This window comes from Falco punctatus (genome assembly GCF_963210335.1).
Source record: "Falco punctatus genome assembly, chromosome: 5".
NCBI lineage: Eukaryota > Metazoa > Chordata > Aves > Falconiformes > Falconidae > Falco > Falco punctatus.
In genome coordinates, this window is record NC_137584.1 from 32420968 (window position 1) to 32448769 (window position 27802).

The 27802-nt window shown below is 37.9% G+C and overlaps 1 long non-coding RNA gene across 1 annotated transcript in view; it reads right to left on the reverse strand.

Annotated features, from left to right (window-relative positions):
- The window catches only part of LOC308065050, a 132310-nt gene extending 104508 nt beyond the window's left edge, over positions 1 to 27802 (reverse strand). The window contains exon 1 of the long non-coding RNA XR_013928635.1: positions 1 to 27802. This exon is cut by the window's left edge and continues 97600 nt beyond it. This is a non-coding gene — a long non-coding RNA (uncharacterized lncRNA).

Genomic DNA, 27802 nt, shown 5'->3' on the forward strand with positions numbered 1-27802 from the left:
GAATAGAAGTACAGAAATTGGCATGACGTAGAAATTATAATATTGATTTAAGAACAGAAATCAAGGAGCTTAAGACAGCAATGTGTGACAAGCTTCCAGAATTCTGAAGTTGCTGATCTGATAGCAAGTATTTTCAATAATTTTTTTAAGTCTTTGAGAGTAGTACTGGTTAACTGCAGAACAGCAAGTTAGTACTTAATATTTAAGGAGAGGAAAGTTGTGTACCCAACTACAAGATCAAACCTGAACATGGTTTGAATAGGTTTGTTTTTAAAGATAAATGGAAAAATCACATGAAGTCCAACATGGATTTACTAAGGTTTGCTTATGCCATACTGTTCTAATGGCTTTGTGTAATGAAACAGTGGAATGAAAAAAACGTACACTTCTACTCTGTAAGCAATTTTTTAAAGTATCCTGTAGGAGATTAAAGTAAGGAAGACAATGACAAGGGATTATAAAATAGGACACGAATTGTTTAAACGAAAGAGATGGCAATGGGTGGTGCTGAAAGAAGCATCAAAGGGTTCAGTGCCCAAGGAGTAGGTGAGTTAATGCTTACGACCAGGGAGGATGAATAGCTGAATGGTGTTAAGGACCAGAGTAACAGACTAAATTCAATAGTCCAGGCTGCAACTTATCTTAGGGACTAATAAAAAGCACCTCTGTTATAAGTCAGATATTAATCAACTAGAAATGGCTGAGGAGAAAGACTCAGACATACATTTATTAACAAAATTATTACATCACCAACAAGCCATTCCTATGAAAAAAGTAAACGAGATCCTAAATTAAATCAGCTAAGATAGGTAAGTACTTCTGTTGTTTTACAAAATCATACAGTAAATTCTTCCTCATTTGGTGATGTTCATTTTTGTAAAAATCAAGGCTGAAAGGCTGTGAGAAAATACCAAAAGTTTTCCTTTAATATATCAAACAATTCAGTATCAGGTTGAGAGGAACAGCGTGGCATGGGAACAACTAGAGAGAAAAGATTAAAAATTAATTCACTCAGAAATAAGTGGGATTCTAGAGCAGTTTTCCAATGGCAGTAATGGGAACAAAAAGCTTAACTACATATAATACTGAATTGGTTTAGGAAAAAGGTTGTTCTTAAAATGCTTGCCTGCAGCAGCATGAAAATAAGCCCAGTGTTCCCAGAAGTCCCCTTACATGTAACACTGTTTCTGATTTCATACTGAACTTTTTTTTTAATCTTAAAATACTCACATCTTCACAGAACCGTATATGTCTCTTTGGGAAGATTTCTTTGAAGCCAGTGATATCGCTCAAAGAGCCATAGGGAGAAAGTCAGACCTGAAGTGAGCTCCTATAATTCCAAAGGGAATGTAAAATTCTAGGGAATATGCAATTATAAAAAAAGTAAAAATATGACATATTTTGTAAAACATCATTCATCTTTTCTGCCCAGTCATAATAACAATGATTTTGTTATCAACAGTGTGTCTTAGTATTACTGAAACAGAATCTAAATTTATAAAATGTTTCAATGTCTTTACCCAAATGAATTAAGCTGGGGGGAAAGGTTCCATGATTTCCTTAGAAGTGCTTTAAGACAACCATGTCTTTTCTCTATTTTACTGAAACATGAGCCAAACTAAAAATTATATTGACAAAAAAAAATAATATCACTTTTCCATACAGGAATAAGACGAGGCAAAACAAAACATGTTGCACTGACACTTCATAGACATAGTTGCCAAAAGAAATATGTACTCTCCTTTTCCCTGAGAGCTGGGTGCTTCACTGGAATATGCAATATTCACTGAACGGGAGCAGGCTCCGTCAGGTTCATCAGAATAACTAAAGCAGAGTTTAGGGGAGAAGAGAGAAGGGAGAGGAAAGATCTTGCCTCGGTATAGGTGCAGCTACATTACTGTTTTAGCTTTGACCAGGAACATGCTCTTGAAGTGATCCTCTGCATCCTTCCTATTATCGTGCTTTGGTTTGCATTACCGAGTGGTCTCAGAGTTTGCAAACTGTATTGCTTTTGGATGCAAATAAACTGGAAGATGTACTGCAGAACACACAATGCACTTCAACAGTTGATGAGTGTTTGAGCCACGCAGTCAGACTAGAACTAGTCCAAAGTAAAGGCTCTGAAAGACATTCACTACTGGCATCAGGTCCTCAATACTGTTTTGCTCCACAGTTACGCATCTGTTAGGTTGGGTCACACCACTTGCTCAATGTAGACACATTCTGGGCCTCTAGCAGCTTTTTCTTTATTTGGTTGTTTTTTTGTTTCCTTATGGGGCAATTTAATCACTGTATAGCATAAAATTGCCCAAATTATGTTCAAAAACAAACTACAATCCACATGCAAATGCTTTCAAGATGAGCATCACACAAAAGGATGCAAACCTGTGGCCTAGGTTAGAGAGAAAAGATGCAGGGACATGGGAGACAGTTCAGACAGCATGAACAGCCTGGGAGAAATGACAAAACAACGTAAGGAGCATTAAAGCAAATTACATGGGTAAAAGAATTGCGAGTGGAAATATTAACCATGTATTCTCCTTTCCCATGTAACTAAAAGGATATGAGGGCTGTGCTGCAACTTGTTCCATTCTTTGCTTTTCCATGAAAAAATTTTTTTTTCAAATGGGACAGCTACCAGGAAGTCCTAGGCGTACTCCTTTTCCCTTGCATAATGTGGGATCTGGAAAGCCTGGACTGAATCTAGTGACAGCTAGCTCTTCTTCCAGTCTCTCAACATGAACATGTAGGCTTGCTGACCTAAAGTAATACTTCCTTGTGCTCCTGTTCATAGGGCAGGCTTTTTAAGGAGAGATTTTCCTTTCTTAATATGCAAGTTCAGACAAAATGATCTAAGAGTTATCCCACTTCCAAGTGACCCATCAGTAGTCAGATGCTGCAAGTGACAGATGTGGACAGGACAGCTTCAAAAAACATCAGACATAAAGGAGCAAGATCTTGTATGCCTTTAACTTCTAAAATGGTAATTAGTGACTTAACAAGAGAAGAAATCAGTGAAAGTCAGCTGGAAAATAGTGACAGAAAAGTGTGGACCTCTATGTTTTAGGAGATGTTAGAAGACAGAAGGTCAGGAACACAACAGTTCTCTTTCACATGTTTGATTTCCAGAGAACGGGACAGTCACAACTGTTTGTAATTCCTCCCAGCATGTCTGTGACCAACTACATATAATGAAATTATGGCCTTTATCTCTCTTCTGCATGAATGAGATTAATAGTGTCTTCCCTGGTCAGAATAGTGGTTCAAGTTGTAGGCCCATGAGAGAATGATAAACAATTACTTTTTATATTGACATTGTCTTTCTATTATAGTCAAGGAAATTCTATGACAAAAAGCTGTTAGCCGGGAGGTAGTGGCTATTGGTAATTACTTGTGACCTTTCAGAACATTTACTTTAGTAAAACCTCAGTTTCTAAATCCAGGAGATAAAGAGTTAAGATACTTCAGCCTCTTGAAATGATATATAATGCCCCAGCCATAATACATATATTACTCTGTCTTTGATCTACTGAGAGATGTCTACAGCTTCCCTCCAGTCAAAAGCTTTGCTTACTTCACAGAAATTCAGCATGTCCAAGTTCAAGAAAGGCCTCTATTATTATGCAATTAACTTCACAAACTAGTCCTTAAACCCACAGGCGTATATGTCTCCAATTTTCTGTTGACAGCTGTCACAGCAAGAAGTCCCCAGCAATCTGCTGGAGACACTACACAGTAGTTTAGTGATGTGCTCTGAAACCTTCAAGCTACTGGTGCCTCTCCTTTAACCACGTGGTACCTGCATATCAGCCAAACTATGGAGACCACTTTCCTCCACTTCTTCCCTTCCGTAACTCACCTCAGTTGCCTCACACCTCAGTCACAGCTAACCTTTCCATGCACAGTAGCCTTGCAGTGGGAACAGCCAGATCCACCTGATGACTCCCAGCAGCTCTTGCCAGCTGAAAGAAGGCAAAGAATTAACAAAAGTCACATGGCTGCTGTGAAAAAAAGAGGACTAAAAGCTTTCCAGCAGGTGATATCCAAGCAACTCTTGGCATATTTTCAATAATTAATTTTCAAAATTGTTCACATGTCAGTCTTTTAGAAATGTTTTATTGAACAAGTCATTCTGGAAGAGAAACCTGTATTGTAAATGGTTTTGTACCTGAGTTAGAATAAGAAAAAGAACATATTTTGCTTTTTAGTTCATCTCATAGGTTGCTGTGAATTGCTAGTTGCAGTACACTTCGTAGGTCTTTGAAGTGAAATTAATTAGTGTTTTAAACAGCCATATGAAACCATACACAAGTATTAGCATACAAGATTAATAGTTCCTCCTGTCTTTCCCACCTCCTTCATGGTTTGTTATTTTCTATTTCTGATAAAGGATAACATACATCTAGTAGGTATGAAATATTCTTGGTGAAATGAAGACTAACCCATGGTGTCAATATTGTTATTCTGTAGAATAACTACATTCACATAAGCATTAAACAATTCAATAATGTGCTAGGCATTGTTTATAAATGTGCACAAAAATAATAATTGAGATGAGAGCTGTTATATTACAAGATGATTTTGCTTTTTTTGCATGCTTTATAATTAAATAGACCCTTCTTTCAGTTTAATAGCCAGGGATAATATCTCATTAGCAGTGCTTTCAATTTAACCCTTGTAAGTTATTATTGTCCTATAATTAGCTAGGCTATTTAAACCCTCCCAGCAAAACAGTAAATGCATATGGGTGTCTAAAAATTAAATGAAATTATGGTAATGCACAATGTGAGCCTTTTATTTTACAGGGTTGGATTTTTTTCAGTTGTTTGGGGTTTTTTTCTTCTTTTTTTCCCCTCCCAATCAAATAGGGTTATTATGAGAGAAATATAAATAACTTTTATAACTTCACTGCCTATAGCAGCTATTATTTCATGCACTCTTTCTTGAGATGGATTATCCAGTGCATTTCCAAGGAGTCTTGAGGGCAGCCAGCTGAACTCCAGGAGTAAAGCTTGCCCTTATTTGTCCATACAGTACTACTATGTAGCACAGAAAAGTGATTTGTGAAAATGTGCCAAGGGCTATATTGATGTCATTCATTGGAAAAAGTTTAATTCTTCTCTCAGTGTGAATCCCTCAACTCTTGTTAAAATTAATCAGAGGTATAGAATGACAAATGCTTACACATAAAGGATAGCAATAAAATATCTTATTTTACCTAAGTTAATGCTTAAGTTACATGCTGCCCGTATTAATAGCCCAGGTGAACCAGACAGGGCTTCAATACACAAGGGAGGCTAAAGGTTGTGGACAGGGCTTTCCTGATAAAGAAGCCATGGGCTTTCAACTCTGCTCAGACCTTGTCCTCTATCTGTGGGCTTAGAGAAGCAGCACCTACCATGGGTCCTTCTGCCCCACGACGCAGTGGCCCAGATGCAGGAGAAATGGCAAACACAGCTCCCCTCAGCCCAGTGCTTCCCTATTACCTGCTGGGAAGGGGCACAGGAGGTGCATCTTTGCATGCTTCAGGCTGAGGAGTTGAATGTTTTAACCATTAGATTAGTTTGGAAAGAGCAGAATGAACTGATTGCCTGTTTTGAAAGAAAGTGAGACAGTCATTTCTATGGAAATGTATGAAGCTGGTGCCTGGAATCTGGAAACAACTTTTGGCACTGAATCCTAGTTTCACATAAGTACCTACCACAGAGCTGCCAGTGGGCAAGGTGGAGAGAGGAGGTGAATAAACAGAGCTTTTTCCTCTCAGGCATTTTCTGTTTGCTAACTGAGACTCCGCTCCGTTCTGTGTGTTAGCCATGGTGAATCCTAATTTTAGGCATCCAGGTCTCACTCTTCAATATCTAGGGAACGTAGACGCTTTATGCAGTAATTTCTGCATAAGTCTCTACTCCAGCAATTTCCCAACTTTTCAACAAGGCAGTGCTTTGTGTTACAATGGCAAGCGCGGGCCTGAGTCATTCATTATTTATTGCACAGAAAGCTACAATTCTGTACATTTTTAAAAGGTTGTGCAATATATATTAGCACTCCTTCACTGCAAATTTAGTCATACTGAAGTCAGCTTCACTCCACGTTGCAGTGACATTGGTTAGCATGAACAATGTTTTGTCTTTCTATATGCCTCCATCACACAAACATGCAAAACCTGGTTTGACTGCTGCTATCATCAGTGTTTGTTCTGGCTTTTGCATCTGTCCTCCTGGGAACCAAAGTGCACTCCACTTTCTGCTGAAGAGACTTTCAAAGGTTTTATTCTGCCACAAGACAATCAAGGTCAAGAAAAGGGCTTCGTGGTTGAGATGGGAGCTCTGGTGTTGTCATGCCACAGTAAAGGACAACAGTGTACATGTGCATGGATGGAAATTGGGGTGCCAGGACATAATGCCTATTTTAGCCATACTGTAGTCAGACCAAGATATGACTACACCTTGGCCAACGTTCTGCAACCCCTGACTTATTGAGACCTTCGCTCTTCAAAAATCCTAGTGGCATGAAAGGAAGAAGTTGTAAAATGAGGCTCTGTTCCATATAACCCTGGAACAAACTGCTCTTACCTAATTATCAGTAAAATCATGTGGTCCTTGCTCAACATTGATTTAGTAAGAAGGAATGCCAAATAAGGACTTCAGAAGCTGTACTTAAAAGTGAAGCTGTCTGAAGTGGATATATTTCTAAAACCATGCTACGTACCTATTACACTTCCTATTTATTCTACTCCTTTTACTTTTCTCTGGCTACTACAGATGCTTTGTGAAACTTCCAAACTACAAATCAAATCCATCTGTACAAAATAATAAATAATAAAATTGTAAAACTGCTTTATTTCATGTTAATCTTGACACTGAATGCCAGAAGCACCAATTAGCTCTTGCTACGCTATCTACTGTATAAGGCCTAAAGATTTGAACGGTCTTTCATCTGTTAGCATTCAGCAGACTGATAAAAATTTACTCTGCTTTTAAACAAGCTGTACGTGACTGAAATTTACCTCATCCTGGGGTGTGCTCTAAATAATGTCAATCTGAAGAGGCTGTGAATTCTTTCACAGCTTTGTTTCAGAGCTATTCATAACCATGGTTATCAATGACTGTACCACAAAATTTCTGTCAGCTTAGTATTTCAGTCACAGCCAGGAAGTTTGATGGATGGTTGCCCACTCTTCCCTAGTGAAATACAATCATCAAGGCATAAAAATCACTTAATCACAATGCTGGAATGTTTAAGCATAACAGTAATTAGTTCTTCCATAATGCTTTCCATCCACAGATGTAAGCATTTTACAACAGAAATTATCACTTCCATTTTGTAGTTGCAGTAAACTGAGGCAAAGAAGAAACAGAACAGGACAGTTTTTACACTGTGGGGCAGAAAGAAAGCTTTGAAGAAAAAACAACTCTTCTCACTGTCAATCCAGAGCTGCCCTTGCTCATTCTAGGTAGATCAAAGTTCAGATGGAGAAACTGTAAGAAAACACTGTTGGCACTGTCCTTTCTGCTGGAATAGCCTCCACTGAAAATAGTAGTAGTAGTAGTACTTAAAAAAAAAAAACCCACAAACAAAAGCCAAAACAACAATGATGGTTTTGAGTGCACTCATTGAGAGGTTTCATACATTTTTCTAAAGAAATCAAAGTGTTCAAAGCTGGATGGCCAACAGTGCACTCCAGACAGGAATAACAGAATAGGACTCTGGATCTTTTTTGTTGTTGTTGTTGTTTGTTTTTTGGAAGCAGGACCATGATTAAGAGCAACTCCTGGGGGCATTCATATTGTGCCACTTGAACTGGAATTCTTGGATCAATGCAAGATGAACTAAAGCAAGAACATTTGCCAAGAATGTTTTCATTAATCAAGAACAAAAGCTGGAGGCTTGTGGTCAACTGACTATCCAGTAGCACTACTCCCATCACTCACCAGGCAGCTCGCAGAACACCCAGGTCTTTGGGTTCTGCAGGGAGGTTAGTTATAAGGGCACTACCATGAGTGGAGTCTGAGACTAAATTTGATTCAACATAGGAAAACTTGCCTGTTCAGACATGGACAGGATTGAAGAAATATTAGCTCTTTCTTGATTTCTTGGGTAGCAGTACATGGTCATTCTTAGCTGATGGAGCAATTAGTCTGGTTAATGTTCCTATTGTGTTTAATACCAGAAGACATGTTTAGATTTAGTCCCCAACAGAGGGCACGAAGACGGCCATGAGGATCAAAACACAGCTTAATAATGCATATGTGGCCAGACACACGGGCTGAACACCAGCCGTGGTACAGGCTGGTTAAATAGTACACATTTACTCTAAGCTGTTATGAGTTCTTCCTTTGAGTTACTAACAACTTCATAACTGAAAGTTGAGAGCTCTCAAATGTAGCTTTTCAGTACTTACACTTATGTGGTATTTCAATGCTTCATATCTCCCGCAGTTACCCCACCATTGCTTTGTCATACATGTGATAAAAATCACCGTTATCTTTCCTGGTAAAAACTTGCCCTTTTCCTTGCAGAGCTGACAAAATACTTCCTGCACCTAACTGCTAAACAGTATCTTGCTCTGTTTTTTCCCACCTCATATTCAAACAATCGACTGACTAATTTCTAGTGTCTCAGTAGCATTTCGCTGAAGTGGTCCTGTTATTCTAGGAAGGGAAAGAAGTGAGACGAGATATTGTTCTCCCACAAACAGAAGCCTGAGAGACAGTGCAAAGAACTCTTATTTATGATGGAAGGCTGGATAACATATTAACAATTTTCTGTCACTGATGACTTCAAAATTCCTTCATCTGATATATCATTGAAGGTCTTCAGATGGCTTAAGAATAGCTTGCTTGCTTCTTTTTTTTTTTTTTTTTTTTAAATAACCATGCAAATTGCTTTGCCAAGAAGAAATCCTTAAAACAGATTTAGAGTCTTCTGCTGGAGTCTTTTATTTACTCCCTTATGGGACCTGAGCCACAACTCCTGTGTATTTCAAGTGATAACAATTAAAAACTTAACAAAAGAAATTAATAAACTCTTTCAAGTAAAAAAAAAAAAAGGCCTGTGTGTGTTTAAAGACAGAGCACTACTTTCTCTTTATGATTCTGTAATTAAGTACTCATCCAGCAGCATAAGATGCTGCTGTTCTCAGCAAAATATGTGCATGTTATTTTTACATATCTAGAAATGCACACACTCATTCTCTTTTCCATAGGTGAAAGTTGGTGGCAACTGAATGAGTACAGGCTACTGCAGTACAGTTGTACTTTCCAAAGCAAAATTGTACAGGTAGGTGTCATTACACAGGGAAACTCAGGTTAAGGATAATGATTGTGATATGGACTAGACGATTCAGTAGAGTCCTCTTTTGGGAATCAGTGCCTAGCCACAATAACCAGTATTTAATCCGATTTTGATTAGGAAAAAAATACTAAACACCTGCACCTTTTTAGGTCACATTTTAAAGTGAGATTCCATGGGACCAAATATCTGCTATTTATGTCAAGGATTTTATTTTTAATGGGAACTTCTTGAGCCTTTTAGAAAACCTGTGAATATTTAAAAGCAAAAATCCTGACAAAAATCTTAACCAGGAAAATGTTTTGCTGTTGCTCTTCACTAATTCCCAATCTTGAAGCAATGTCACATACCCTTGACTTTAGTGACCACAAAATCAGTTTGAGTTAAAAGATATTAGGAGCAATTGCTCACATTTCCTTCTTTCAATCTCAATTCATGTGCTTGTATTTGGTATTCATCTGGTTAAATAACTAGAAAAATGTCATTTCACTGATTCTTCCCTAAATATCAAGACACAGCAAGATTTTGAAATGTTAAAAAAATGGGCATTTAAAGTAAGTACCCTGATGTGAATGGTTATTAAAAAGGGACCAGACAGAAACAGTAGAGGTATAAGTCACTACTAAGAAGCCTACCTCTTCTTTCTAATAAGTTGTTTTGCCAGATAGAAGAACATAATTTTCTTTGTTGGACTATGAAAAATTGATTTTCATCTTACTCCAGCATTGTCTAGTTTACAAAAATCTCAGAAAATGAGATTAACAGAAAACTGAAAGTTATGAAGCCACCTTACCAGAGAAAAATCAATGTTTTATTTATATGTGCTCATATGAGTCATGCCGTACTACACATTCCTACCTATGGTAAAACTTAGAAAGAATGAATGAGGAAGAACCCAATATCTGAAAAATATTTTCCTTCGCTTTGGGCTGATGCCATTTACCTGAAGTCAGATTGATGCTTCTGTAAAGGACTAGCAAGGACTTAACAGCCCCAGTGTAACACAGGTATAAAATCATAAGAGTTCAGTGGAGCCACAAATAAATTGTTATTTGGCCCCGAACTGACCCACTGCTGTGTTAGACCACTGCTGCAGAGACCCTGACTCCTCTCCTTTTCTGTCTACATCATTGGGCAGAACCTGCTATGGGTAAAATGAAAGATGAGTCACCAAAGAGCTGTTGTCAGAATTAGAAGTTAGAGCATGGTGCTGGATTTTCTGTAGGTGAGCAAAATACCAGATACAATATAAATGGGATTTCTGAGACATACCCACCTGCCCTGCTAGAAAAGAACAAGCAGATATACATCCCATCGACTTGTACAACAGAAAGAGGGCAAAATAGAAAGCTTCCTTGGCAAATGAATGTTGAAGGCTGATAATTGAAGAACATTTAAGACAGAGATTTATGCATGAGGGGTGAGTAAAGGACCGTTGACGGAAATTAAGGCCCAGCATTCTCATGAAAAAGCCTGGTTTTGCAAGTGCAGTATTTGGTCTCAGAACTGCTTTAAAATAAAGTCCAGAGTGGAGAACCTGTTTATTCAAAGAGACAGCAGCAAAAGAAAGAACAAATAAAAATTTTGCAAAGCCTAAAACGAGAGCTATCTGCACACTTGGAAGTGCAGACTTGGCCCTTTGCATCTGCTAGTGGTGGAATAAATTCTTTACTCCAAACATTGTGAACGGTTAAAAGTTCACGTTACGTATTGGTTAGTGTGTTTCTTTAATAAGAGGGCTGCATATCCGAGATAACAAAAGTACCGTGTGTTGCGGCAGATACTACAGTAAAGACTATTCTTACTGAACAGTAGAGAAGATAATCACATAGACCTTATGTAAATAGGCAGAACACACATTACAGCTACAGTAAATCTAAGCAGCTTTCAATTTGCTCTTTCCTTTGCTGCCTAATTTTTCAAGTCTTTTGCTTAACCATGCTTTTTTTCCCCTCCTGCTTGACTAGTACTTCCTGCCTTCTTTGGTTCAACTCTGCTGTTCTGCACAGAAGCTGGTCTTATATAGACTCTATATAAGCATCTTTATGGTCATTAAACTAATTTAGAAAACTGTTCTGTAGCACCACACAAATTATAATTAAGCTCGTCAAGCCGATAAGGCAAGCACAATACATGCTCGTCTAAAAAGCCTCCCTATGGCAATTTATTTTTATCTGCCACAAGTGGTATATTTGTATGCATACCTCTGTGAGAGAGGAAGTGTTTTTATGTGCTCATGACTGCATGTTTGTGTGTGCTAAAATACATAGCTGCATCTATTTTACATATGTGCATTGGTATCTGGGGCTATACAGAGTTAGTCTCATCTACAAATGTAATTTATTTTGCATCACAGATGAATATTAGAAAACTCCCTGAACAATTTGCATGTATGTATCCTAAAGTAGATCACATTCATAAATTTCAGTCCAGCTTAAACCAGTTGAAAATTGGCTGATGATTGTAAAAGACAATGTGACTGAAGATACCAGGTAAGAGATAGGAGGCCTGAATCCCATCCTTTGGTCTTCTACTGACTTCTTTGGGTTATTAGTAAATTACTTCACTAGCTCTCCACTTCTATAAAATATCCTCCTTTACAAACCACCATCTAAAATCTACATGTGAATAATGACATAAAAGCAGAATATTTATTACAATTATCCAGATGACCAAGTTTCCCATGTGGACATCCTGGTAATCAGGCAGTATCTGAAAATGAGAGTCATAAAGCAAGCACAGAACAAGCCTTAACTCTCCTGATAAAGATTAGCTTCCTGAAGCATTTATTTAATTCCCATCTCGCTCTGTGAGAACTGCATGGTCTATCTGTACTTTGAGAATCAGATCCTCATTTTACCCAAGATCAAAAGAAAAAAAAAAGCTGGAACAGTCACAGTTCAGCCATGTTCCCACTGCACAAACACTGGCTTCATCTGGTTCCAGCTGATTTCAGCGCTGCCTTCTATACTGTGTTCACAAAGGCGTTATTTGTGATGTTGATGTTTGTTCATTGGGTGCCACCTTGCTCTTTTGGGAGCTAGGTAAAGACAAGTGACTCCCACTATACATATCACTGAACAAACATTTCCAGCATTCAAATTTTAAAGCTGTAATTTTGATTTGATTTGAGGTAATTATTTACTATAGTTACTGTTACTCTTCAGCCTGTTCAGGAGCTGAGAATTAGACCTCTGGGGTCTGTAATCCTATTTATGACACTGGGCTCATTAAATCAGCAGTAAGGGTGATGTCAAAATCAGCAGATTAGAAGCAAACCCTCTCACTGTTGTAAATCTGCACAGCACCAGCAACTTCGAGGCAGATAGACACCTGCTGAGGCAAGTGGTTCAGCACATGGTTCGGCAGCTTCGGAGGAAGCCTGGATTGCTGGAGCAAGGAAAAAAAAGATGTTTTCTTCCTGCTATTCACAAAGAAAGCTTATTTTTTAATTCCCTTTTTTGCATATCTGTCTCAGGGATGAGAATACTCCTGTGACTTCAGGTGAGGAATTTTCCAGTGTATGGAATACTAAATATGCTTTTTTTTTAAAAAACAAACAAACAAACAAACAAACAAAACAAAACCAACAGTGAAAAAGAAACTGAAGCAATATGTGAGATATGAACAGTAATATTGTTGAATGAGATATATTTCAGGATTGCCTGCAACACCTAAGCAAACCTATACAACTCTGAGATAATTCTTGTCTTGCTTCAGTGGAAGCAACATTTGTATGTGTCTATGGAAAATGCAGCTTGTGTGAATACAATGAATATGTATGATGTATATACACAAAAATAGAATATAGAAAAGAACTCCAAATTTCTGTGCCAGTAAGGTCTCATGTCACTATAAATCCTAGGAAAACCAACTGATACATATTATAGTAACACAGACTAAGGCATCAGCTTAAATATGACAAATAGAAAGAACCATTCAAAATATGATGGTCATTTAAGTATCTTCCCAATAAATTACATTTCTCTCTTCAGTTGGCTCTCTAGTCTTTTGTAGTTACTTGCTGATGAATATCTTGTTTCCCTGTATCTGTGTGAAAGGATGAATGAAATGAAATCCAGGTTTTCAGCCCAGAAAAAATAAAAAAGGCATTTAACTGCAGAGCTGAGAATGTCATCAAAGATGTGTATATAGCACAGGAAGGCTGGACAACTCACTTGAAATGTAGATCTCAACAACAAGCAGGGATGTGTATAGACAAAATATGCATACGGATGCAGAACAACATCCTCGGTGCCTGCTTTATCAGCCATGGACACAGGCCCGGTCTCTCAGTGTCTGTGCTAAAGCCAGGGTCAGGTTTTGTGCAAAGCTGGCTGTTGCCACAGAAGTAGGACCACTTCAGGAGAAAGTGTTTATACAGGCTGCTTCTGTACCTTCTGCTAGGAGCAGCAAGCCCAGTTCTCCTTTCCTTCTTCATCCTAGCACCATGCAGCACCATGCCTCTTCCAACTCCCTGCCATGACTGTCCAAGCCTTGTCTTGACCTGGTGGGGATGGTAATATTCAGTTTTGCCTTTACCACTTTGAACTGGTTCTGAATTTCACTCTTGCTAACAACTTTATTTCTTTGAGGCACAAAAGCAGAAATCACTTTCTTTGTGCGCATGTTTTTCCAGACATAGGTAGCAGCTAGACCAAGTCTTTGAAGAAGTGTCTTCCAGAGAGGTAATTCTGAAGCTGCAGAATGAAGGAAAGGGGACACAAGCTTGCATGCAGTTTACAGGTTTCACTGGTGATGCATACTTCAGGCTGGCACAGCCTCTTGCTCCAGGGTACTCAGCATCCAACACCAGGGTCTTCAGGTTTTTCTCTCAGCTAGCAGAAAAAGGAGCTGTAGTAAGACTGCTTTTTTCTGTCTCATGTTCTTAGTATGTGGAGGCAACGCTAAGAATTTCTGCTGCTTCAGCACAGGGTTTGCAGTTGCAACAAAAATTTGGGAAGGGCATGTACAGGCTAGAAAATTCCCATCCAAATTTTCCTTCTCACCTCCCTCGGTTCCTATTGCCAGATGACCCAAACGAGCACCTAAACATTGGCATGTTGCCAGACAAAACAACATGATGTATATGCACAAATGCCTCTTCATAACCACTCTTGTGTGATGATACTGAAGAGAGAATCTTTAAAATATCATCCTGCTAACTTCAATTAACCTTTGGAACCTGATTATTCCAAATCAAACACAATACCATTTGGCCACACAAGGGGCACCCAAGGAGAGGTGACAAATACTACAAAGAAGATAAAAGATAATTTAACAAGAAGCAAGTTGTAAAGGGTGACAAAGTGTTATTTCCATAATAAGCTTATCTGAGCCTGGGTAAGTTCCTGAACAGGGTGTGGATTTGGCAGTAGTAAAGAAACAGGCCACACAAAGAATGTCTGTTGAGCTAATGAATGCCACTGAAGTGGTTGACTTCCATTTCTCTGGTTTGGATCCTTGCCACCTTTACTCTAATGTCAGACTTTGTTTAATTAGCAAATATGCCTTCAAAGGATTGCAGAGCCCTCCATGCTGCTCCACCGGCTGTTAATATTTAATTGTGATTTGTTAAAGGCATACTAGCAGTTGATAAAACTATGTGTCTGGGTGCTTTATTGCAGCGCAAATCAGCAGCAGGACTTTATATGTTCATTCTTTGGAGGAAGGAGGGTATTGTCTTAGAGAAGGGAAGAGAAAAACACAAATTTGTTACAGTTTTCCAGCGTAAAGTTTCTCACAAATATACTTTGGAGGTATGAAATTCATAGTGATTTTCTTATCTATCTTTACTTCACTACAAAGGAAAACAATTAATTAAATGGGAAATCACTGGTATTTAAACAAGACAGAATTAGCTTTTGACTTTTGCACTTTCAAATGTGTTAGCAAATTCTAGACTTGAAGGGAAAGGAAGTTGTCTAAATTAGGTCTTTTTGATGATCACTTTGAGAATACAGCAGCAAGTCTTCTTGGAATTTGTCCCATGTGTATTACATTTGACTGAAGATTCATTTCCATTGAACTTGCAGAAAGAGAAGTAACTTGGACAGTAAATCTGAAAGACTATGTTGCTGAAGGGCTTAAAATCATGAGAAAGTGTCTACACAATTTCTAAATATCAAATTCACTATTTGGGTTAACCAAATGACAAAAAAAAAAAAAAAGTCAGTGTAATAACCTTTTTTCAAACAAAATCTGTGTTCAAGCATGTGATACAAATAGCAATATGGAAATGAAAGGTAAAGAGAATACCTGGTAAAATGTTTTCAGTCTTGGCCCAAGTGCATTGAAGAAAAATCACCCATCCACACCCATTTCTTTACTGTGAAAATTCATAGTTTTTTTAATTAAATAACTGCTCTATTACAGTAGCTTTTTATCTTTCTAAGAAATGTGAGTCAGCCAATAAAAAAAAAACATCAAAGAGGTTACTTAACACCTGTAAGCAATAATTTACACTGATGCCAACCCTTTGAAAGTGAAGGGGCACATTACTTTCTTGACATATGTGAGTAATTTCCCTTGAGTTCATTTCTGTTATTGCCATGTAGAAAATAAAGTTTATCTATAGAGAGCAAACATGCACAAGTCTTTTTTTAGAATCTGTTTCAGAATACAACCAGTCAAAATGTGGGACAATATTTCTGCAGCTACTTTGTCCTTTTCCTTTCCACAACATCTGAAACATTGACAACCTTGGCAATTTTTGAAAATTTCTTTATCAGTAAAGGCCAAGCCATAATCTGATATTAGTTATACCACTGAAACCTCAGGGAAGTCACATGTCATGATTTATTGAACTGTTTTCTTGCTCTTTTTCTTCTTGCAGATTTCTGAGGATGAGGGAAGCCAATCATCCCATATTATCTCTAGATTAGCTGATGAACTGATGGTCAGTTTTGAACTGTTTGACAATTTTTCTCCAAGAAAACAGGGAACAAGGTTTGTATTCAGGAATCATATGCAGCTGCTCCAGTAGCCTGCGCAGCTGCTGCCTTACCCAGCTAGGCAGGGATGCTGGGGCTGCACCCGCACACAAGCCATCCAGCACACAGCCGCTACCTACCACGGCTTTTTACAAGGAAATAAAACTAGGATGCAGAGCCTTAGGCTCAGGTGACCGGTTTATCCTAAGTCATGGAAACCATTTTGGTTCTGTGCTACTGTTTTTGTACACTGGAGGTAAACTAAGGCATTTATGGTTTTGCTAATATTTTTTTTCATAGTTCTTCATGTGGGGACTTTGAAGCAGAATTGTCATACCAGCTCAGATCCAACCAAACCAGAGCTACATTTTGAAAAATCTGTAGTCAGCATTAATCTGCCCTTTTCATTGATTCTCAGACTAGTCCCTTTTCCAAATCTTGAGACATTAAATTAAATAGGTGAGTTTGTTTTTTTTTTTTAAACTGCTATCATAATTCGTTGTAAGTTTGACTTCTTATTTTTCATCTGTGTGTCAGATCACCTACAAAAGCCTCAGCCACTGTGATCTTCTGTGGCAGCAGTTTCCACAGAAGCATCTTGCGTTCTGCAGAAAGAATTTTTTCTGCATTAGATGAATGTTTGACACTTTTCATCTCACTGAATATCACCTTGCCTTTTGCTCTTGGGCAGGGAGAATGAGATAGGAATGAGACAACTTTTATGAGATAGGTAAATCAGTACTGAACAGGATATACTGGATGAAATGTAAACATGTCACACAGTAATGCAAAAATTAAAAGCAAATATTGCTAAAAATCATGAAATGTTCATTTTACATAGTGTCTTTTCCTTAGTCTGCTTTCCCCTTTAAACACTTTCACAGGCACACTTCTCTGGGCAAATGCAGAAGTTACTTACGTTTCTTTGCATTGCAGTTTGCTCAAGGCTCTGGCAAAACATGCAAAGACACCAATCTCTCTGCAGTCAATAGGAGTATTTGAAGTACAGAGTGCTATGATTAAAGGTGGTAGAGTTGGCTTTCGAATTCAATGTTATTTTTTTAAAAATCAGCTGAATTCATCTCCTCTTGTCCATTATGGAAGTGCTGCATTGTTATGTCGCATATTTTCTCCTTCACTGTGCTTAGTATCACCTCTGTTTGAACCAGCACACCAAAACCCACAGACAAATGGAAAAATCGACCAAAAAAAGAAGCAACTGGAAAGCAAAGACAAGGTAAAACCCACGAATTTACCTCCTTTCATTTTGGAAGGTCTGCTAGATAAACTGAAAGCAGTAATATATTCTGTTTGGGTTTAGTAAGTTTTTTTTGATGTTGCCGTGCATGATGTTCTCCTAAGCCAAAGAAGGATATATTATCTTGAACAAGTGACTCTATGATAAATGCACAACTGATTGAAAAAACCATACTCGAAGTTGTCAACATTTGTCTCACAAATTAGCAATGCATTTCTGCAGCAGCCTCTTCTACCCCTTACTTTCATTAAATACGGGAATGACAGTACAGTGACTACCCATGCTGTTTGGAAGTCACACAGAGCTGAAAGCACGTTGGAGGCTGTGGTTGCTGTTCAAACCAGTCCTGCAAAAATGGAGAAATGGTCCAAAAGCACCACCATGAAATGGAAAAAAAAAAAAGACCAACAGCTGAGAGAGGAAATTGAACACACAAACAGAAAATCAGCAACAACTAGCCAGGCAGCGTGCTAGAAAAAAGAAAAGGTTGAGGAAGGGAGGTTAGAGTGGATCACAAACTAAATCCAGGTGAAATGTTATTAACAAGTAACAGGCTGTGGCAAGTAACACAGAGGTAATTACTCTTTATCCTGCACACATAAGCCTCAGCTGGAGTCCAGTTTTGACTACCCTGCTATAAAAAAAAGGTAGACCAATCAGATAGTCTAATCTGAGAGATAAAAAGAAGAGAGATAAAAAGAAATTTAGAATGAAACAATATTAGGGAAAATACAGCTATTAAGTTTAGTCTAGAAAGGAGAAGAGTCAGGAGAGATAAAGCCCATCGTATTCTCCTCATCCCCAGGATCACAAGAGCCATTTATCAAAGAGTTTGCATTCTGTGAGTCTTGCATGCATGACCAAGAGCATTTCACATGAGTCTGCACCTAACTGGTGATGAAGTTATGAGACACCTGTGTAAATAAATGGCAGGCAAAGCATTAACACAATGGCGTGCCACTTGTAGTCTTGAGATCTGGGTCATTTAAAGCTCACTGTCCAGAATAGATATTGCATCCCACATTCAGATTTACCTCACAACCAAACTCATTGTTGATGCTAGAAAGGCATTTCAATCCCCTTCAATTTCAACAGATTTTATGTCTTTTTTCTTGATCCTCTCATCTGTTTCTTGTCTTTCTTCAGATTTAAGAGAACAGTCAAAATATCCCCTATGAAGCTCTACTCAAAGCCACCTGAATTCACTGTAAAGAAAGTAAAAAGAGTTAACACAACAGGGATCACTTTCTAAATTTAAAATTCAGTCTGTATTTGAGAAACAAAGGGCTCCCTAAAGTTTTTGCAGTGGTTATCAAAAAGGCATAGCCCTCTCTGAACAGATTGAATGCCATTTCCAGCCGTCATTACGTACTGCTTAAGTTCTAGAAGGAACACAAAATACATTGCATATCTCACTTTGAATTTGGTATAACTAAGTACAGACAGATAATATGTATCTCCCAAATACCCTGTAACTATGAGGTAATGCTGTGCTGAATTTAAGAATGTTCTAATTGTATGTTGAGAGCATTTTACATTCATTTTGACAGCATTTGATTTCTGAATATCACTAGTGCCATGTTTAGAGCGTTTCTCTATTAACTAAGCAGAAACAGCCCAGTCTGCTTCCCAAAGGAATGATACTTTCTAAGCTAGCCTCATCTCCCAACTGATGTCTTTTATACCACCAACATCCACATTTTTGTTTTGGTTTTGTGTCAGGGTTAACCACCCTGAGCATGATGATTTCCACAGGGAAATCCCACCTTCATTCCTTTGTTCTCAGTTACCAGAAGCAGCTAACAGTTCTAAATCCTTCTCAGCCCACAGCACCAGTCGCAAAAGATTTCCACTGCAAAAGTCCAGTGAACTACAGAAAGGTCATAGGAGGATTAGTGATTTTGCACTTTCATTGCAAGTGGAGAGAAGCCAACAAACTGAAATGGAGTCTGGCTTTTACCCATGCCCATTAGCCATGAAAATAAACATTGAGCACAGGGAGATTGTGTGGGGATAATAAGGGAGTTGAAGGTTAAAACAGGTGTAGAACTGATATCATGGCATGGTCCTAAAACCATGCAGTCACTACCTCAGGGCTGCTGGCAGCTTTGATCATTCTGTTCAATCCTGGGTTAAAATTAGATTATTATTTTCTTTTAAATATTCTGTCTTCCATTCTTCTTTGCTGGAAATAAGAACCCTTTCTTCCATTCTTCTCCATATGAGGATATGTACCCCGCGGTAATTCTTCCTGTCTCCACATGAGACTGGTATTTCTGGCAAACCCTTTATAATTCCTATATGTTGCTGTAACTGTCTGCTCTGAACTTCATTCCTGTTTACTCCTTTACTGCTCCCGTCCCTCTCAGATTTAATTTATAAAGGCAGTGACCTGAATTAACCCAGTAATTTCTCTGAGATCTGGGAGTGTAGAAGAGATTATGGTGCATGTAGGATTTAAAATTGACCAGGTAATTATACTTTAAGTAACGAAAGAAGGATTTTTGGAGAATACTTTTTTTGCTGGTATAAAGTATATATTTTATCTGAGACTGAAGAATACATAAGGATGCTCAATTCAGAACAATTAAAAAGAATCTACATTAGAAAAGTTAGGAAAACAGAAAAAAGAAAGATGGTGCAAGTCTGTTTCAATCTCATAATTAATTAATTATTTATTTCATCAAGTCCAGACCATGGTCTCTGATAACAGGGCCTATCCACAGCTGATTCACAGAATAATATAAAGTTCAGATAACAAGAATGAGCCAAGACAATTGCATCGGAGTTCATAGTATATTTGTAAGGTTGATTATTGCATATGGTTCATAGAAATTAAAGGCTTAAATAAAATAAAATAATATTTCTCATTTTCCTAACTACTTGACCTTATCATTGTATCTTGCCTTTGAAAAGTTTTTGTAACACAATTCTCTATTCAAGTTGAATATTGTCCTCCGTTAAATATGAAAAACACACTCATGCTGCACAATAAACATGATTTGACACTGCTTTTTTCATTTGAAGGTTTTTGTTTGTTTTATCACCAGGAAGGTGGAGGCTTATCTAGCCTTTTCCATTCAAGAACAGCATGTTAAGGGCCACTGCTTTCCCGACAACCTCGGAAGTGTATGAAGGCTGTTTGAGTGATTCAGCTTTTCCAGACTTCTGCAACCTGAAACCCTGGAGTCTGTGCATTCAGTGTCTCTGGAAGGAGCTGGTCCACAGAAAAAAAGCTGCCAGAATGAATCTGTCAGCACAAAACATTAGACAGTGAAAAATGTCATCAGTGTTTTCATACAGGAACCTCAGCCTGGCTAGCATTTCAGCAAAAACACTCATGCCAAAATTTGGAGATGTATTTAGTATGATATAAATGTAAAGAAAATCAGAACAAGACCCAAAGTATTTAAAATCATAACCTAAATTTATTAAATTAATTTTTACTGTGAGTATTAGATGCAATTGCTTGTTCTGCCAAGCAATGGTTCTTGGTGGGAAGGGAAAGAAATTCCCTTACTTTAGAGCTGTCAATAGACCTTTCACTGCCTTGGAAGGTGAAGGGGAGGGAGAGGATTAAAGCAGCAGAGCAAGGGGAGAAGGCTCAGTTGGTGGAGAGCTGTAAGACCAGGCAAAACGGTGAATGGCTCTTGTTACCTGCAGATCATATGAAGCCAACTGCTAGTCAGACCTGTGTCAGCTATCAAGCCTGGTCTTGGTGGCTGGCTAGAGTAGGAGCATCAGGCGCTTCAGCATCCTTTAGGAAAGCCAAAAAAACTCATGGATTTGGTAGGAATGGTGTTCCTGGATAAGTTTCTTGTCATCATTTGCAGAGGGAATGTGATCCTCTTTCCATTTGTGTTCTGAAACACATCTCTTCCCTAAGAAGAGCTTGTCTTCTCCCTGGCAGGTCTCATGTTGTGGTGTGGGCAGCAGGGTTGGCTGGAACAACCTGGTGCCCCATGCACTCTGAACAATGAGCAAGGGCATGAGAACAGGCTGGCTGAGCTGGAAAAGCTGCTGGTCTGCAGCGCAGCTTGCAGGAGATGTGTTGGTGGACTTGGTCACCAGGAGCCTGTGGCTGGTAGGTGCATAGCCAGAGTGGGGAATACCCAGTCCACCTGGAGACATGCATCAGAGGCACACCTAAAAGTGGGAGGTTCCCCACCAAAGTTTTGAAAAGGTGCCACTATGATGGTCCTCAAGAGAGCACTACTGCTGGACCAAGAGGACAGCTGGGGACTGGGCCTCATGGACTTTATTATGGGCATGGTAAAAAGACAGAGTGGGTCACAGACCCAGAGCCTCACCCCTGGCTGCTACTGCCCATAAGCCTGGGAATGCTCAAGTGTCGCTTGGTTTGTGCGAAAGAGGGGAATCCTTCAAACAGGGACTAAATCTGTTGAAACAAGTGAAGTAACAGCATTGTAAAAATCCATACAGACGCAAAATGACTTTGACAGTCCCTTACACAGCTTCAGTGTAACTCATTAAGCTTGTGTTTCAATGGTAGTATTTGTTTGGCTATAATTTTTCTCAGATGCAGACTTTCTTATACTTAAATTGTGAGAGCATAGGGACTTACTATTTGGGAGGTTATTGAACTAATTCTCCAACAGTCAAAACAAGGAACAACTGTGACTTGGAGTTCAGGGACGCAAAAAGCTCTTCTTTCTGCAAAATCAGCAGCCTGTCAGAATGCAAAGAATTACAAGCATTTTCAAGGATTTCTGCAGAAAAGAAAACATTAATAAAACGATTAACAGATTCTGCTCCCCCCCCCTTAATCTGTTTAACACTCAGCACCTTTGCTTACCTTTCATCTTAATGTCACTAGTTCATTTATTTTTATAAAGACAGCTACAGGGTATCTTGGTATAAAAATAGTTTCCAGTGAGGCCTGTTTGGGAATATCTCAATATATGGAGTATCTGGCTGATATGGAAGTTAACTACAAGCAAAACAGCATTTCTTACCTGCTGGAGAAGAGGCCAAACCTACCCTACCAAAGGCCATGTTGGGAATTTGTCAGAAATCTAAGGCTTACATTTAATTTGCATCCAGCTGAACAGCTTGTACCTCCCTTGCAGCAGTGGGGCTGGGGCGACCTGGTCTTGCCAGTGCTCCTCCATCCTGACCCAAGGGGCCAGGTATGCTCCTGAGCCCAGGACACTGTGTTCTGCTCAGATGTCCACTGAGATCAAAACAGAGCATCAGATGTCTCAGCTGCAGAATCTCCTTCTTCGCAATTTCCGACTTCTGGTTGCAGTTAACTATAACTGAGCTCTCTTCTTTCAGCTGAATCAGAAGACTGATCCACGTGAAAAATCTACAGTTTAAGATACTCCTTAGTTTTAGGCTTTCTTCAATGAGATCATATTAATTGTATATGAAGGACAGTTACAAAACCAGTGAAAAATTTAGATACACTTGTAACTTGTTAAGGCCATCAACACTTGTAAGGATTAGAAATTACATAGATGAGTGATGTTGAGCTGTTTAACTTAAATAGTTGAAAAGATCTTTACTACTTTGGTGTTACTGTTTGGGCTCGTCTTTTTACATGAAACATGGGAAAAAACCTTAGCATGTCTCTGTATTTTGAACCCTTACGAAGAGCTCAAAACAGCTTTAGTGTTCAATTAATGCAGTAGCAAAAACATTGAATTATATTTCATTAGATTTTAATGCTATTATGAAGCATAGGAAAGAATACAAGCCTTACTAATTTACTAGCATCTGGTCTAAAAATGCCAAAATCTTAAAAATTTAAGAGAGCTTTCTAAAAACGTTAATTCCACTGCACAGTGAAATTACTGCCTAAAGGAAAAGTGATGTAACAGAGTTATTGCTAGAAAAAACATGTGGCACATTACTCACATAGGCCTTGATTCAACAAAGTGCTGAAGTGTATTTTAATATGTGACTTTCCCACTGACTTCAATAGGACTGTTTATAGGCTTAAAATGAGGACATTGCTTAAGTACATCGGTGATTTGAAGCCACAGAAATCAACTAAGACTTAAGAGCATGACTTCATATCTTAAAAGTTACATGTTTTAGTCATTCAGAGTGGGATTCACCTGAATAAATGTAAACGTTTACACTGTAAGCATTGACATCTGATCTAATTGTTTAGAGTACCAAAAGTACCTATTTCCTCTCTATTTATGATAAATGGAGCTTGGGGAGGTTGTTAGTTTAGATATGGATATCTCCCACTACAGATGTCCAAAGTTAAGATGAGGTGAATTTCCTTCTTCTCTCACTTCTTCTTTTCCGTGTTACTCTGATTTCTTTATGTTCTGTTATAAACTAAGCATTTGTACCTTTTAAATTAAAAAGACACATTGAAGCGCCTGCCTGTCTGAGGTTAGACCAAAATGTATTCCCATAAAGCAAAAGCCTTAACATTATGCTAACAAGAATCTACAGAAAACCATGTGTTTGTTTTCAGAGTGTTAATGATCTTCAATTGGCAGGAAGCACCTGACTTCCCAGGAGCTGGATGATAAAAACCAGTAGGAAAAGAACTACAGAAACAAGACTGCTGCATTGAGAACAGACTTTTTTATTGCTTCATCTTGGTTTCTCTGGTCTTTATTTGTTCTGAAGTTATGTTCTGCCCCATGCTTATGAACTCAACTTTTAATTATGATGATTATATCTAGGTCCAATTTGAGACCTGATTCAGTGCTGTGAACTGACTTCAGTGGAATTTAAAGCAAGCTTTTGTGGTTTGGCTGTTGAGTATTTCCACAGAGAAATCCAATGCTTAGCATAGTGCCTAAAAGAATTTGGAAAATCATGATTTCCTAGTAAAGGTCTCAATCCGCATGATGAAAGTCTTGCCTTATGATATCTCAGGATCATTTCTTCATTTCTTTATTAGCAAATCCTGCCATTACGTGTCTACAGACACCAAAAAAGATGCCCCCAACACTGAAAGAACTATTTTAATCCAGCAGACTTAAACCTGTGCATACCAGAATGTAACACCCTTCAGCTACTATATCTAAAATAATCTGTGGAAACTACAGCTATGCATCCAAATGACCTCACAAAGACAGTCAGTGAAGGACTATGGAAGAAAACCTTTTCTAAATAATTAGTCTTTCTTCAACCTCTTGATACTTAAAACATCTACAAAAGATGGCTTTTGGCATTAACCTTTGTGATATCTCTAAAAATCATGGACTAAAAAAAAAGAGGTATTTTTATGGCATATACAAACATTTTTATGTATCCTGCATTGTAGTTCTGCAGGAGATAGCTCCTGTGTCACCATCGGTAACTCACAGAGCTGACAGCTTTCATCACTTTTTTTCTGTTAATATTCCTCTCTGACAATAACTGCCCTTTTCTCTCCAACTGGCTAATTGACCTGCACAGTTAAGTTTAAAATGGAGTTGTTACTATCCTCAGCATGTACTTAACTTGCTTCTGAGTACTTAAAAAAAGGGCTTGCTCAAAGTCCTTGTTTTTGCCCTCTGTAGCAACAGTTCAATTAACATTCTCTGCAAACATTTTTTCTCTTACACCCTAATACCACAGTGGATGTAATAATACAATTTTTACACTTGACTCATTCATTGGAAGGTACTGTCAGTCTAAGACTTACTCTGTCTGCCAAGCAAGAATATTCAGAGGAAAGTGATTAGAGGTGTACAGTATTTTTGAAGCTGAGTAATGACATTGTGAGTATCTGACCCCTTAGTTTCTCATCCATATGGACTTGTGTCTTCCCAAATGTTTAGTCATAGCCGTGAATGAACTCAACGTATCCAATGAAAATAAAATTTGGTCCAAGCTTTGCCAGACTTCAAGTAAAAAACTAATAACATTTCTAATTTTTTCAGAATTTTTTACTAATACAAAGAACAATAGTAAAGGCTGGAAATAAAGGATGAGTTAATAAAAAAATTTAATGAATCATCAAAATTTAATAATTATGGGATTGGTTTCTTTTTTCATGTCCTGCCAGTCCTTCCTGAATACCTGTTTCTGATTCAGATGATGACTATGAAGTTCAAATATAAGTAAAATAACAGTAAATTTGAAGACTATTAATAAAAAAATAGGCTAACCTTATTTCATGAGTTTATTATGTTTCAAAAATTTCTAAGTCTTATGATTGCACTGGTATAATATTGATTCAAGTTTACAACACCTCTAATTTGAGGGCTTTTAATTCATTATTAAGGCCTTTATAATTAATTCCTCCAGGACCCTCTGTAAAGTTTGGTTCCAGATCTATATATAAATGAAACGTAAGTTCCTAGGATGTAACCCTTCAGATCTTGGCTTTATTTTGGGCTAATTTCAGTAAACATCTTTCCCTCAGACAACTATGTTAATCTTTCTTGCATTTCAAATGTCACAGCACAAAGAAAGAAATCAACAATTTCCCAGATAAACAAAGTGGCAGGAATGGTGGAAGGCCAGTTCCTTATAGGAAGATGTAAGCTAGTGAAGTATTATAGTTTAGAGATGCCTTGGACATAATTAACAACTTCAGTTATGCTATTACTAATAGTTAATCATGACAATAATTTGACTAATTAAGTTACCTCCCTCTCTTTTTATGAATTAGCAGAGAGAAAATTTCTGTTCTGGCATTCCTGGAGCAGGGAACTACTTCTTAGTCTCCCATATTTCAGGTGAATGTCCCACCACCAACCTATTCAGCAGCAGCTATGTAATTCTCCTGTTAGCAGCTGATCGAGCTTGTAAAATAATGTTGTATGAGCAAGAAAAACATTGAATATGTACCCTTTCATTAGGACATTCACCTGGAATACAGCAGATTTGTGCTCATGTTTCATGTCATACATGTTTTACACTGGAAGCCTGTTTTCCTGTGCCTCAGGACTGTGGGACATCAGCCAGGCTCTTGATCTCTGCAGTTTTCATCTAATTGTAATAAAGTCTGAAATCTCTTTTTGACACTGTGAAGCTTTCCAAAAGTAATTCTTTCCAAACCTTCCCTTTTCTATAAAAAGTTAGGTTTTGAACATTCACGTTTTCCAATGAAAATCCATGTAGTAAAAAATTCCTGATCAGTTCTACCACAGTTAGGTTTTTTTTCTTCCAATTCTCATAAAAAAGCCTTCCTGGAGAATTATAAAATATAGCTGGCCAGTTTTTAATCTAATCTGGCTTGGCTTTCAGTATCTAAATAGTACAAAGTTTGCCATTGTGTGTTTCTGAAAGAATTATGAACTGCGGTTTTCCCTAAGTGAAAGGATGTCTTCCTTAATTTAGATTTCCCTAGCATGTCCAGCAAACAATGATTCATGAAAACTCAATTTTAAATTCTTCTTTACAGAAAGCTTTTTCTTTGCTCTGAACACAGGGAGAAAATTGACCACAAGCTTGTCCTCTGCAGAAGTGGTTTCCTCATCACATAACTCTTCCAACAGAGGACAATGCCTTTTTCATCCTAGTAAGAGATAGGTTAACCAGAGAGGAAAGTGTGTTCAAAAGTGATTAAAAAAAAAAAAGAAAGTAAAAAAAGAAAGTAAAAAAAAGAAAGCTTCTGAAACGATGAGGAAAAAACCTTGCCCATAACATGTTTAGTAATTAGTTGAGAACTGTTGTAGATTTTGCATCTTAATATGGGCCAGCTTTTTGGGAACCATAAGGTTGGATGATATCAGAAGAGTTACAAAAGAATTTTAATACTTTCTAATGTTGCCCAGTTATTTAAAAGTCATTTCTGTTTCCAGGATTAAAAGTGTTTATAGAGAAGGGTCTAAAATAATTGATCGTATGTCACACGATTCATGTCAATGAACATAATTACAAAAAATGAGGCATGTAGACTGCACCTATGCAGTCCTTATTTCAGAGTTCTTCTAAGAATGCTGCAGAATAAACTGCTAATCTAAAACAGTGCATCAAGAGGCATGAAAAAATATAAATTACAAGGGCAATGTAGATTTTAAAATGGTGTCCCCTTACATACCTTGTGACGTTTGGACTAGATGACTGCTAAAGGTCCTTTCCAACCCAAACCATTCTATGTAGACTTTTCCAGATATGACAAGGTATCTTGTGTTTACCTTTCTGTTCATAACATTCTTTACAGGTGGTCTTAAAAATTCAGATATGTGGCACTTGGATAGTGAGTTTTGGTGAATTTAGGCACCCAGAAACCTAGCTCAAGCCTAACTAATAAAGAATCTTAACCATTTAAAAATACCTGTTCCCAAAATTGATTAATTTTGAGGATCTATTAATTTTTTTAGGTTGTGTATGAAACAACTATAGCTTTCTATCCATATTTGTAAGAATTACATATGGGTACACCAAAGCAATG